Here is an 11,933-nt window from a genome sequence, read left to right on the forward strand (position 1 = left end):
AAGAGAACAGTAGCCTGACAAAAGAAAGGTTCGATCCGAATCGAGTGCCCCAGCCCCATTTAGGCACTAAAACAAATCCATCATTGATTTGATTGAGTGGAATACCCAGTCTATTCAATGTTAGGCATAATGAGTATCAGGACCTCCCAAACTAAATGATCTTTCTTTCGTCCTATTCCTATTCCTATCTTATGAACAACTTGAAGGTGTGTGTATGAAGTTTCATATTTGATGCTTTAAGAAGAAGCAGGACGATATTCCATTTCACCTTAAGTTGATCTAGGTCAGAAGCAGCCCTACGTCAGGATAGATAACCCTTCTTTCTTTGAAAGACTTTGGTAGTGCTCCTCTCCTAGCGTCATTCGAATCAAAATAATGAATCAGAGCACATGAAACCATCTCTTTCTGTCAAGAACAGGTAGACTAACTGGCTTACTACTTATTATTTATAGCTGTTAATGAAAGAGCCCAATGCACAAAATGCGTGTTTGTTGGGTGAAAGAGTTTCGGAGAATAACTAGTTTGATCTCTTTTACCGAGAAGGTATACTGTTTGAGTAGTCTGTATAGCCCTATATTTTGAATAATGCAAAAAAGGAATGGTTGGTTTTCCTTTGTATTTGTATTGTTTGTAACTGTCGACTTGATTTGGTTCATCATTAATGTCTCATCTTTGTTGATAAATGAGATATGCTAGGTAATAATTAGCCTATTTTTCCCATACAAAATCAATCAATTTGTAAGACTTCCTCCTTCTAGTCAATTTGCGGTTGAATCATCATGACATGAAACTGGAGCCGGTGAAAACCTCCACCCTAACTAACCCCCCAATGCAAATCGAATGCCCCAGTAAATCACATGGATCTCCGAACGACTTATTGTATTGGATTTTTGGCCAAGCTAGAATTTGAGAATTTGGGCACTTTCATTGTAAACATTGTCAACATAGGCTTTTCTCTTGGTATACCTCACCCTTATTTAGTACAACACAAAACAAAAGTAGTCGTCTTCTCTTTCCTTATTCAATCACTAAAAGTTCCTAACTAAATAGAAATTCCTACTAGAGAATACTGATGCGATTAGATATGGATTCTGTCTGTCTGTATATAATGGATATTATAGAAATAGGATTCTAGTGGATGAATCTTCAAACGAGCCATGTACCGAAGCGAACAAACGAAAGGAGGTGATTTGGTAAAACAAGCATGAATTTCAATTCGAATCGACTAATCCGGTATATTTTCCCCATTGATAGGAGTCCGTTTATGTTTCTGCTTTCTTTCCGAATATGAGATTTTCTGGGTATTGATAATAATATCAAGTGTTATTCCTCTTTTGGCATTTCTTCTTTACTGGAGTTTTAGCCCCTTTTATCTTAGGCCAGAGAAAGTTTCGAGTTATGAATCGGTAATAGAACACCCAATGGGCGATGATTTGGAATCCATTATTATTGCTCTCATTTTTGTTGTGATGTTGAAACGATTTGTTTTTCTTTATCCAGGCCAGGGGCAATAAGTTTTGATGCATTAGGGGCATCTGTCTTTATAGACGCTTTCATTTTCGTGCTTATCCTAATTGCCGGTTTAGTTTATGCATGGTGAAAAGAAAAATTGAGACAGTTATGAATTATAGTTTCCCTGTACTTGCTTGATTGAACAACCCAAACTTCAGTAACTACATCAAATGATCTTGCAAATTGGTCAAGACTCCCCACCCCTGTTTATGGCCGCTTCTCTATGGTACCTCTTGTTGCTTCATTGAATTCGCTTCATTAATAGGTAGGTTCACGATTCGACTTTTTGATCGTTATGGACTGGTACCAAGATCTAGTCCTAGCCGGGCAAACTTCATTTTCCCAGCGGGTGCGGTAACAATGGCTCCTTCTTTCTTTCTTTAGACAGATTCTATGAGCAAATGCCTGAACCAATATATGTTCTTCCTATGGAAGCATAATTAGAGGAGGGATGTTCAGTACCGATTCTTATAGTACTGTTCGTGGAGTCGATAAGTTAATTCCTATGTGTATTTGTCGGGATGTCCACCGAAACCCGAGGCTGTTATAGTATAGCTGCAATACCAAAACTTCATCTCAGTAAAAAAATCTCTTGAGAAATCTATCAAGATCGAATTCAATCTCAAGCAAGATGAGAATCCGTATTTTACTACCAACCACAAATTACTGCATCTTGGCCCAAGTACTCATACTGGAAATTACAATCAATCAAGGATTACTCTATCAACCAGCATATACTTCCGAGATCATCCCTCCCACCTGAAACAACTCTTTTCAAATACAAAAGTCAAGTCCAGTTTCTTCCTACGAAGGAATTAGTTAATTAGTCTATCAACCCATTGTTCCTCTTTTGACGATGAACCACTCCGGTACAACAAGCTAAAGGGACCTCTACGCTTCGTCCCCGGTGTGTAGGGCTGGTCCCCGTGTGCTAGAGGGAAGACCGGAAAGTTTGTGTTAAGCGGAAAGAAAGTAGGTTTTTGTCTTTTTTAGGCATTTGGTGTCCTTTCGACCTGCCTGCTTAGCGACAGAGCCACCCTCTTTGGGGTCAGTGAGGAGGACAATCCCCCACTCCGGCGGTTTCCTTGTGTGAAGGATACTTCTTGGTGTTTGCTGGAATTTCGACTTGGGGATACCTTTGACCGATTACCTGACCCTTCATTATTCTTAGTAAGATGGGGAAAGAATAAGAAGAACCTTGAAGAATGGTCCCCCTACTCACTACTCAGAGGGGATGAGATCAAAATCTCCGAAGCGATAGGACAAGTCATGGTGATCAATGGGAAAGACGGACGCATTGCCCCCGAGCTCGGTTAATAATGAATGCTGCACCTGAAGAACCATGAAAGGAGGAACATACTATGGAAGACTTTAAGTAGAGGGAAATTATGTCAATCGGAAGAAGCCCGAAGAATCAAAGAAAGAATGAATGAATGCAATGAAGCAAGCCAAGATCAATGGAGGGGCATCTAGTCAAGTACCCACATTCCGATTCCCAATCATGGATCAGCCTACGGATGCAAAGAACTCCTGCACCTTATTGAATGAATGGGCAAGAGGCCTCGAAAGCGATTCTCTTATGAATCTCCTCCTATTTATTGATTGAAGAGTTATTAGACTATTCTCACTCAGTAGTCCCCATGGAGAAGCCTCTCGTAAAGATGGAGATTGAGGCAATGATACAAGCTGCAGTAGAGCATACCCATACGAGAGGAAAGAGGAATTGAATGATTTGTGCCGAATATGGCGCTGGAAGTTATCCCACTTTTTCACATGAGCTTCCCAAGAAGGATTAGAATCACCGCATATATAACAAGTATAGTTCTCGTAAGAGGTCAGGATACCTTTGATTTTGTCATTCTAAGTATCCATCAATTTCTTGCTTGTTTCTTATCTTTTCCGTATTTTTGCAATTAAGGAAGCATTTATCAAGTATATCTATTAGGATTACATTACAGGTAGAGTACTCCCTGAGGTTTCCACCAACATTCTTATGGATTAACTCGTTGAGAATTTTCAGTGGAAGACCCATTCCGCAAATGACTTCGCTATCAAATTGAGGAAGAAAATCACAACATGCTGCTCTTGTTAGAAAGTTGTCGTGTACCGTGTATATGGGTGCTCCATGATCAAGCATTAAGTCAATGACTTTCATTGCTATATGGGCATCCCTCAGATGGATGAAGTTTACGAAGGTAGAGATTGCTCCTACGATCTCTCTTAGAAGAAGAGACTAAGAGAGTCACCCGACGCCTCCTCTTAATGGAGTTTCTCATAAATCCATATATTTATTGGTTCCATTACCATAGTATCTTGTACCGTAGTCAAGAGATACCATTAAAAACAGGACACTCACTAGCAGACGCTATCCAACCTATATTGGGGATCAACTGCATCAAGCAATCCAAGCTCTCTGATTTCGTTTTCCAGAACTGAAAGATTTATAATGAAGCTTTCTTTACTAGTGATGTAATGAGCGTAGAGAGCGATCTAAAAGAACCTCTCGCTCATGAAAGTTTTGCCATAGATCTTTGGCATAAAGAGACCTTTAAGAAGATCACGATTTCAGTGTGTACAAAGAATGAGAGATTCTTATCATTCCTTCATTTCAGCTTTCATTCACTCCCTCTTTAAGGATGAAAGAATAAACTAAACATCTTGGGGTTTGTCATCCGAAGAACAACTGAGATTCGTTCTCTTAGCCAGATGGAGAATCAATTCTTCAGTGCGAGCACGCTGTATGTTCTTACATAAAGTTTCTACCAATTTTGTATAGCTACTACATATGTTAACAACATGATCCTTCAAGTATCAATCTCTAAGTAAGGTGGATACATATTGGATATTCATTAAAGTTAGAATACTTGGAATGAGTAAACCATTTTGCACAAAGTTTTCCCTATTTATTATCCGTAATATGCGACAACCAATAATGATTTGAAAGAAAGGCTGACTCTGCTGCTTGTTCAGAACTCTACACAAACCCTCGTAACTTAAATCACATCCAATATTCATATCAACTTAATGTCACCGGAACTTCACAGACGGAAAGAAACGATCAGATATATCACCTGTTATGGAACTTAAGTAACTCCATGCTAGATCTGACAGACTTTTAGGGAGATGATCACTCGGGGGGTTGACACTCTAATGGTTTAGATACCATACGAAGATTGAACTTTATTGGTAGTAATGATGTATCAAAGTTGCTAACAGCATAGATATTAGACAGAATGAAATCAGAACCATTCCTTTTCATCAACAGTTGAACATTATTCTCGCTCATCAAATCATTCAATAATGATATCAATTTCCTTTCCACTATGAATGAGACTAAGCTGGAACCGATAGGATACAATTTCGATCGATTTGGTTGAGATTTTCTATCTGAAATACTTGATGATCCTTATACTGAGATGATTCACTTTTGCAAATATCTTCTTCTTCATTTTGATTTTTAAGAGCACAGAGTCAAACTCATTGTTCAACCTTTTTCTATTATTGCTTCAGGATCAGGATGTAATTTCTCTTTTCGTGAGAGTTTCAACCATGAATTTAGTGGCATTGCATTCCTTCCCCTTTTTCTATTCTTTTTAGAGGTATAATCTTGGGGGGTTCCCTGAAAGTCTTCAGTTGTCGCTACCCTGGACACAGAATTCCATTTTAGACTATAGCTCCTGGAGAGGTCCTGGTTAAACGAAATCGAGGACATATAGCAAGAGAACGGCATAGAATAGAGCTCTATCCTGGGATGGAATTTCCCTGCCACTACCCAACATCAAATGAATTAGATGTATCCCTCTAGCATACTGATGATTAGTATGAAAAGGTGTTGAGTACTTTTAGCCGTTGCCCTGCATCAAATGTACTTTAGTATCCCTCTTGTCTAGTAACTAGAGACCGACATTGGTTATACCCAGGGGTTGGGGATCACTTGTTACTCTTATGTTGTATAACCTTTGTTCCCCTAAAGAAGGTGAGGAAGTTGGGAGTACTTTATACTCTATCTTGTATAACCTTTGACTCTAATGGTGGACAAAAAGAGGGGTGTACCTTTTTTCTTTTGGATCTGCTACTCAACCTGTGTTCTGTTACAGCTTTGCCTAGCGCTTCCAAAGCTTATACTTGTAGACTTTGAAGCCAATTGCCATTCTTAAAAGCATCCCGCTCTCTTTTCTGATTCATATGCATCTCAAAACCGACCAAGCAAGGGTTAGTGTTGTGTAGTCGGGAATGGAATAGAGTGGTAACGGCTAATAGCTGTCTATTCACTCAACCTTCTTTAAAGGGCTTCCCTTTTTTCATTTCATTGTTTTGTCTGTTAGGTTCCACATATTACGAGCTGCTATCAAAATTCCTAAAGCGGAAAGCCTTCTCCTTCATCTACACAATCTTCCCATGATCCAATTTCATCAGCCCAAGTCACTGAGAATTTTCCTTCGCGGGTCACTCGTTCCCAGAGACAAGCCCCGGCTCAAATGCCTTTGCCACCAAAATCTACCCAAGCAAGGAAGTGATCCTGCATCCTTCAAGAATTCCAGGCTAGGAGCCTTGATCACAAATTCTCCCCAAAGAAAGGAGTCGGAGTCCGGCTCTATTAGAAGAGGACTGAGTCTCCTAACCGAGGTCTACGTCAGAATCATCTGAAGCTAGCCATTCCCTGTACAACGTGGGCTAGGAGAGTAGGAAGGAGTATTCCCCGCAATAACTACGACCGATTCATCTCGACGTCTCTTCCGTCATAGAGAGAGTGGAAGAACAATTGATGAAAATTAGGGTAGCCTTGGCCCAAGAAAATAAGATTGACGCACAAAGTTCCTGCGTCGAGATTGCTGCCCCCAAAACCCAATGAAATGCAGTCTATCGGCCCCCGAAATTGGAATGGTATAAAAAAGAAATTGGCTGCTCTAGAAGCACTGATAGCTATCTCCACTCCTTTCACTTCTGCACCTCCCGCTTTTCCGACTGAGATTCCAACTGCACAAGCAAGAGCACCTCCACCAGCTCAGGCAGGTCCATCTACTTCCGTACAGTTTGTCACTAAGGAAGCATTTGATGAAAAATGGAGTTTCAAAACCCCAAAGAAAGAAGGAAGAATCCAGCCTTATCGCAGTCCATATATCCTCCATATCATGAAAGTGTGTTCCTTATCCACCAGGGTACTAAATCCCACCATTTTCTATCTTTGATGGGAGAGGTTGCCCTAAAAGACACTGATCTCATTGCATTACCGCTTGCCGGGACACTACCACAAAATGGGTCTTTGCCATTGATTGAGACAATTTCCCCTTTCCTTGGTCCTGCCTACAAGTGGTATGACAATCTCAAGCCCAGGTCCATATCAAGCTGGAAAGAGATGCAAAGGGCTTAGGCAAGCACTCGGGTCAGCGGATCCGCTTAAGAAAGCAAATCAAAATAAAATGTCTTCAAGCTCCCCCCTCGCCAAACAAAGGCTGATAAAAAGACCACCGAGTTTTCGGAAAGTGGTTGATTCAGGCCAAAAAAGACCGTTCTTCTCCAAGAAAGAATAAATCTCCTTTTTTTCTTTTGGCATTCTCTTTGAAAAGAACTTGATTTTGATTCTTGGATGACTGACTGCAGCAATTGGAAAGAAAACGACTCTTTCTGATCCAGTTGGTTCCTTTGATTTGTGCTAAAAAAAAAAGATTTGTTTCCTTGTTTGATTTTGGGAAGAGACAAAGAGGTCAGTTTTGGGGCGGGGGAATCATCCACCTTTTCCGGGATTAGTCCGATCTTGACAAAGAGCAATTTTCATTGAAAGTGATTCCTTGTTCTTACGAATCCCCAGTTTCCACTAGTAAATCAAGAAGGTGGTCAGACTCTTTGGAGAAGAAAAGACTGTGACGGTCAGAAGAAACAGCTCTTGCCTTCGATCGAGTCTTGGGCTAGTATTCTTTCATGAAATTCCATCTCTTGTTTGACGAGATCTTTGGGGTTACTAAATTCTTTCCATTCTCATCGAAACTGAAGCCATGCAAGAACCACTTTTTCTATTTTGATTTTGCAGGAGAAGAATTCTTGTTAACCAGCCCTGAAGCGAAGGACGGGCATCAAAAGTCTTGGTTTCAGAAGCTATAATCTTTATCTGCATCAATCGGCTCGCACAAAGACTCCTAAATCAATCCCGAGCCTTTTCTTCCACCTCTCCTTATAAGAGAAACTTGTTCAAAGACGACTCCTAGAGAATTACCAAAATAGAAGTTCGATTCTTTCTTTTCTATTTCTTCTCAAGAAGCAAATTCAGTCAATTCCTTGAGAACTGCTTTACCGAGTGAAAGGAAAAGAGTTTCTTTCTTTTTCTATTTCTTCGAATCGGAATTGATCGAGAGGAGTGACTTTCCCATATTATGTTCTGCTGGCTATCTTCTACAAATTTGACTCATCAAAACCAACCGCTTGGAATAATAAGTAAGTACAATGCGGTCTTGTCCTTCATCTGTGCTTCTTTCTGCGTCCTGATGTCATTTACTCTCATGTCTTCGATTTGCTCCGGTTCGGTGTAACCTTCCAAAACCACGTCCCATACATCTTTCTGCGTCCTGATGTCATTTACTCTCATGTCTTCGTTGAGAGAATGCTCCATCCAATTGTTGTAGTTCGACTTCACCAGACGTGGCAGCGGTACACCACCCAATGACATCTTCTTGGAACCCGCCATTGATTTTTTGCTCTGATACTACTTTGTTTGTTGGAGCAAGGTCAAATTTGGATGGAAAGGGGGCAGAATTCGCTAACACTCAAATCTGTCTTTTTGGAGAAAGAGATGTATTCTCTTCTGAAGTTGAATTAATTATCAAATCTTTACATAGGTGATCCTTATATAGGTCTTCTTTTGGAACATCCTCCATGGCCATTCATGTAACAAATCTAAAATAATGAATCTACCTAATATATCTACTAATCATTATGGTGATTCATGAATAATCTAATACATGTATCCAATGAACCTCCTTTTCCAAATCTGTCCATGTGCACCCACCCATTGCATTATCCGTTTATGAATTAACAAGGTGAACATCAAGTCTCACAAAGAAGAAGAGAAGATTCAGTCTAACAGTTGGTCTTGGGGATAAGAGTAGATTGATGAGTGATCCCCTATGAATCAGGGAAGGTAGGGCATGATCAACCTTAACCTCTATTGGATGAAGCAACCATATAACTGACGATATTGATTTAGTACCGAGACCCCTTACACTAGCCCGGGCATCATCGCTGTCTTAGCACGAACAGCTATAGCCAAAACAGAGTAGAGATTCAAATGGAGGGATGTGAAGAGAAATTCAGTCAATGACACCACACCAAACCGACTAGAAAGGGAAAAAGTAGCTACCATTTCACTTTTCCTTTACATGTTTTCCCCTGTAACCAACTCAGATTGGACTGTCAACAAGAAAGAGAGAGAGGGTGAAGTCAGGCTGAGGGAGGAGAAGAAAGGGTGTTAGGGACGAAAGAAAGAAAAAGTACCCAATAGAGAATAGAGACAATAGATCATGTAGTCCCCGGAGTCAAATACCGAACCTTAATATACTTCGGATTCATCCTTTGCCCTGACTAAATCATCCCAGACAGACGGAAAGAAATCAATCTGCCACCCTTCCAGCTTAGAGGGAAAAGCACCGCACTATTGCATCATATGAATTTACACATTGATTTTTCTTTCATTGGAGACCTCCTAGGCCCACTCCCCCTGGAAAACCGCCTGTTTAGCAATCGAGCTACGAGGGCTGCCTGCTTCTTACCACCCGCTCGTAGTATGTATAAAATAGGTAAAGGTATAGAATAGGTACAACTAGCTTTTCAGAGCCATTCTAATAGGTACAAGCTTTTACAGAGACATTATAATCGGTACAACTTTTCCTCGGGAAGCACAAAGACTACCGTCAGGGGTAAAGGAGGGAATTGTGTAAACTCAAATAAATATATTTTCATTGATTGAGTGGAAATCTGATATCAATCTTTAAACCTAACTCAGATATTTTTTCATTGATTGAGTTGAAGGCGAGTTGGTTTGGTATAGGGAGACTCCGGCCGGAATGGTTTATACATAAAGGTGTGGAGCATGACTCTATAATCTTTAAACCTAACTGGGTATCTTTCTCTATTCCCTTCCCTTATTGAACAAGGTAAATAGGCTTCTCTCCTTTACCTTTACATGAGAGTCCATTCATTAGCAGCTTCTTTTGAAAGACTCTACAGAAAGATGAATGAAAGTTCACTCCTTTTTCTATTTCTTCTTTCTCATGAACCTCTCCACCAAACAAGGGTTTCACTCTTTCACAAGGTAATAAGGTAAAGTAGCTGAATGAGAAGAAGGTCTTTCTCCTTTTCCTTCTTGAACGGTAAACCCGAAACGATGAATTAGACTGATCCTATTTCGTTCACTTACTCTCCCTTGTCAAATACTCAAGCAAGACAAGATGAAGAAAGAGAAGCTCATGAACAGGAAGTCAATCCCCAACTCCCCCCGATATCCTTTACTATGTTTGAATAACGGGAGACTCAACTCAAGATGAATTAGACTATGGTCCTACTTCTTTCACTCTGTAAACGAAATCACTACTCTCACTATCCTTTATTCCTCGGCTTAGATTACCTAGTCGAGTCAACTGGGCTTGGCTCATTGGCCTCTCCAACTCGGTCTCACCCATTGCCTTCGGCTCTAAACTGGTTGGTTCTTGACCGTCACCTATTTATTCATTGTAACCTAAGAATAAGAAAATGAAAGAGAAGCTCAATCACCTTATACGATATTACCTGAACCGGAAGAAGGGAGACAAGACAAAGACTCCTTCCCCTACTTCTTGAACTCGGTCTCGTAATTCCATTGGCTCTCCCTCACGGTCTCACTACTTACTCCTTCCTATTAATGAGAAATCAATCACCCGTTGGTAAAGCTCCTAAGCTCATGAACCAAAACAATACCATGAGAGTCAATTCAATCCTTTACCTATTGATGAATGAGAGTTAACTGTCAGACTCAACTCCTGAACCTCGTAAACTAGGCTTGGTTAATCTTACCTCCTTCCCCTGAACCAGAGAATTCCTTGCAGCTCCCGCTCCTCCTTTGTTACAATTAGAAATAGTAGAAAGAAGAAGAAGAAGATATTCCTGTCAAGGAAATGAATGAATGAAAGAAGGAACCAAAACCGTAACCGCCTCTATTCCCTGAGCTACTGAACCATAAGGGAAGGAAAGGAAAGACGAAACTCAAGATTCGTTATCCTTTCTTTACAGTTAAAGAAGAAATTCAGGAAGCATTCTCCTTAACTCCTTTCTTGCTTTCACTCCTTTTCCTACGGATTCTATTGGCTGAACCTTTGACTCTATTTCTTGAGCTGCTTCCTTAACCTAAACCTATGTTATTAACTTCTCTTGCTTTCTCCTTATGAATCAAGTCAAGACGAAGAATGCGACTGATTTCACTCTTTTATTCGGAGGTAACCAAATTCAAGGATGTTCGAGCTACTTACTCATAAACCTTTGACTGATGGAACCTACTTCTTCATCTTCTTTCAGAGTAACCGAATCAAATGAAAGAGAAGCTCAATCACCTTTTTCCGATATTACCTTCTCTGAACCTATTTCCCTTCTTTCTGCAGGTCTCTTTCTTCGTTCCTCTCTATTCCTTGACCTTGCCTTTCTAGCTTTAGCTTTCTTTTATTCCTTCACTCTTTCTTTCTCTCCTGTAAACCCTCCTTATGAATGAGAGAGACAGATGGAACTCGGTAAAGAAGTAGCTCTCTCTTTGCTTTCTTTGGATTCTGCTTTCAAGACTCAAGAAAATGAAAGAAAGATCAGCTCAATCACCTTTAAATGAGAGTAAATTCATTCAATCCTTCTTCTTTTCCTGTATTACCCGACCTACACCTTTGCTTTGACTCTACTCGATTCCATTGCCTGAGCCTATTTATTCGAGAACTGCTGTAAACAAGGGATACTGAAGGATCAGCTCATTCACCTATTCTTTATGGTCTCATTGCCTCGCTCCTCTCTTTCTTTGTTACAATTAGAAATAAAAAGAAAAGAAAGAAGAATGAATATGAAATCCGAAACCTGAGCCGAGAGCTACTCTACCTGAACCTGACGAGAATGAAAGTAGAAGACAAGAAAGATTAATGAGACAGATTGAATGAACTCTGTTACTCTCCCTGACCAGTCAAAGAGAAATACTCAACCGAAACCCTTTTTCTCTCTCTCCTTTTCCTTTGGATTCTTGAACTCGGTAAACTCCTATTATTCTTGAACTGATTTTGATCCTTTCTTTCACTCTTTTCATCCCCCTTGTAACAAAGATTAATTAGAGTTTACGAACTGAACCTGATTGAACTGTAAGACGAAAGCAAGAAGAATGAGACTGAACTACTTACTTCCCCTTAACCTCTCCAACTATCAGTTTCGCT

Source organism: Cucurbita maxima, unplaced genomic scaffold (genome assembly GCF_002738345.1).
Source record: "Cucurbita maxima cultivar Rimu unplaced genomic scaffold, Cmax_1.0 Cma_Scf00057, whole genome shotgun sequence".
NCBI lineage: Eukaryota > Viridiplantae > Streptophyta > Magnoliopsida > Cucurbitales > Cucurbitaceae > Cucurbita > Cucurbita maxima.